The sequence below is a fragment of the Halyomorpha halys genome, unplaced genomic scaffold, assembly GCF_000696795.3.
Source record: "Halyomorpha halys isolate HHAL.00 unplaced genomic scaffold, Hhal_1.1 Scaffold256.1, whole genome shotgun sequence".
NCBI lineage: Eukaryota > Metazoa > Arthropoda > Insecta > Hemiptera > Pentatomidae > Halyomorpha > Halyomorpha halys.
In genome coordinates this window covers 493,668-496,912 of record NW_027108006.1, presented here as the reverse complement: position 1 = coordinate 496,912, position 3,245 = coordinate 493,668, and the positions used below count along the sequence as shown (strand labels likewise).

The 3,245-nt window shown below is 33.0% G+C and overlaps 1 protein-coding gene across 4 annotated transcripts in view; it reads left to right on the top strand.

The window, feature by feature from the left end:
* The window catches only part of PCB (Pyruvate carboxylase), a 576,937-nt gene that overhangs the window by 390,748 nt on the left and 182,944 nt on the right, over positions 1–3,245 (top strand). The window contains exon 1 of one of the 4 annotated variants that reach the window (XM_067046398.1): positions 2,567–2,694. The exons of the other annotated variants lie outside the window; for them this stretch is intronic. The gene's annotated coding sequence lies outside the window, so the exon portion shown is untranslated. Of the gene's footprint in view, positions 1–2,566; positions 2,695–3,245 lie in introns of those variants that run through there. 4 annotated transcript variants of the gene reach the window in all.

The following is a 3,245-nucleotide window of genomic DNA, read 5'->3' as shown; positions in this document are numbered from 1 at the left end:
AAACAAAGTATTATGTGGATTTTATTATGTTCAAAATGTTTCGATATGTAAGGGAGATGCAGTCTTTATCAAATTTATGATTGACAGAATTCTCTGTCAAATTTATGTAAATGGACTCTGACGAAGCCCTGCAACGTGGGGCGAAACGTTGGCTCATTAAAATAGTATAATTCTACTATTTGAGTTTTTTTGACCGCACCTGGACCATATTCCTTTCATAAATTACTGTTGTTTATATTATTCATCAACTACTTGTAAAGTTGCGTGTTAAGGAGTTAGTGTGTTAAGGTATAGCTTATCCGACTCACCCGCGGTGACTTATTTTTGGGGAGTCCCACTGATCTGGGGGGATGCCCAATCTGTAGGATTACTTTAAGCTCTCATATGTAAAAAACCGGCTTGGTAGGGGGGTAAAACAAAAAAAAACATGTAATAGCGATGGGGTTAGGAGAAAAGGTCGTGTTAAGTTGTAAATCTATTCCGATCGCGCAAACTTGGACTTTGACTGAGCTCGTTTTATTATTAGAAGCTCGTAGATGCAAGTTGGCATCACCAACTTTCAACTTCTGGTTATTCATGAAGATATATTTTTTTTTAATGTGATAATGAAAAAATATATTCAAAAAATGGATATATTCAACAATTAAAAAATATAGACAATGTCAAAATATTCGATTGTTGACAGTGATTATATTTTTTATGTACCTGGTGTTTTTTTTTCCATTTTGAATTTTTTACTCATACTAAGTAAATAAATTTAATAAAGTGGACAAGTGGTATTTCTTCACTTTTTTTGTTTTTTCTAAATGTGTTTATTTTCTAATAAATACAAAAAATAGATTTATTTAACAATAAAATACACATATACAGTGGGAAAATATCGGAAATCATTGTACAATTTTAACTAAAAACATAAAAATAATAAACCTTTAAAAAAAAAAGTTATATATTTAAAAAACAATCCTTTTAATCAGTCGATAATTTAAAATAGCAACAGAGTATTTTTGTGAAAAAACTAAAACAATAGTAAAAAAAACTGCGGTATAGCATTTGTCTCTCAAATGTTAACCAACTGAGCTCTTTGCAGTGTAGCCCGTCTTACATAGTTACTAAGAGCTCTACAATTAGATTCTTTTAATAATAATAATAATAACAATAATAATAATAATAATAAAGGCCTAATGAACCCGACGCCGATACCACCAAACGCTCTCTGCTTACACCCTTCCTGTGTTGCCCCTCCAAACCCAATTCCACTAAATCAGTTTTAACGCAATCCTCCGATCTACGTTTCGGTCTACCCCTCGTATGTTTATCTGTTAGATCAGTGTTAATTAACATTTTAGGGATCCACTCTTATCCATACTCTAATTGAGTAATTACGCTCTAGACTAGAAAATCGACCGCATCGATACCAAATCAAAATTATCATTTAAATATGACGTTCTGTTTCTACCAAATTTTTTTTGTTAATCATTTATTTATTGTTATTTACAATTGTATACACATATATACAAGTAAATTTGCTGTAGGTGAGATAGTGACATGATACAAACATGTGGAGAATCTACCCACTGATAGAACTCTAATAACATTTCTAGAGGAGAAGATCCCGAGGCCATCTTCTTTTCAGACGACTAGGAGGATTATTAGGTAATGAAGGAGAAGCCAGGTTAGAAATAAGTGGATTTCGATAGTTGGGAAGTTTTCCATGGAAGGAATGGTATCTGGTTTTGTCCACATCGGCAACATATGGGACATTGAGGTCATGATGGATGACTTGATTTTTGCCAAATTAAGGAGCGTTAAGGATTTTACGAAGGATTTTGGACAGTAAGGATTGGATTCGGGAGGAATTTGATGGTTTAGTGGATCCCCAAAGCTCAACTCCATATGTCTAGATAGGCCTTATAATAGTCATGTAGATCAATCTTTTATAATGGATTGGCAATTTAGACCGTTTGTCTGGTAAATGTTGTAATAGTCGAAATCGACGAGCAGTTTCCTGTCTTTTCAGTCTTGTATGAGGATTCCTTGTCAGTCGTTTGTCGAGATGTAGTCCTAAGTAACGGACCTGTTCGACAGGAATAAGTGGAGTATTATTAAGGGATACTGTTGTGCAAGAGGTCGTTGGTTTACGACGAAGGGTAAAAGTGATTTAGTGGGATTGAAGGGTTTGGGATACAATGTAAAGATCATTGTTCTCTGACAATAGACATGTACCATCGGCATACATAGTGAGGGTAGTGTTAGGATCTACCAAATTTAAATCTATCGAACCAAAATTACTTTATTTTTCAGATTCCTTTACGCTATGTTTGCTGCGGTCAATTTTCCGTACAGATATAATTTTGAAGCATCGAGATTATCTCCATAACAATCAAGTTTTACTATTATTATTATTATTATTATCATTGTTATTAGCGTCTTATTTTTTTAATGTGTATGCCGAATCACTGAAGACTCAACGATAATAACAACTACGATTCTTGCAACTGAATTGAGATAAGACGATCTCCTCAGCATTAGCCAACTGTTGATCATGATATCCCAATCAGGCGACCAGCAACAATCACGTTCAGTACGAACTTTATCACGCTCCTTGCGATCGCTTCTTAGCCGCTATCTCTTGCCTCTGGCAGTGTACTGTTGTTTTTCTGGACAATAACCGCTCCTGTCTTCTTTCCGGTCGAGGTAAATTATAATTTAGCTTCTTTACACATCTTCATCCTTTTTATATATTTTAATAAAGTAAGGTATTTATAGGTAAAGGAACATGATAATCCCATAAAAAACATCATTTTGACCGTCGATGATTTAAATTTAAATGCTATTTCTAAAATAATTAATTTTTTTCTGTTCTTTGTGTTTTTCTGTGTGTCCCTATTTTTTTTTTTTTTTTGCGGTTTACCATTATTACTCATTTTTATTAAATCGTTATTACTTCAGTCAGAGGTATAAACTAATTGATAGGGTAGTTACTTGCTTTTAAAGTAACACTTCCTAATTATACACCCAACAGTCCATTTAATTGAGTGGTAAAAAAATCAAGGAGTAAGTATCAATTTCCCAAACTTTTTTTTCTTTTTACTTTTGGCTAAATAAAAATTACACTTCAATTTGAACAAAATTTCACCAATTTGTCAATACTGAAGCCTTGATTTGCTTAAGGTGAAAGTTAAAAAATCAATCTTATTCCCAAAATCGTCACTCGTATATTAAGGAAACTACTAAATATTATATGT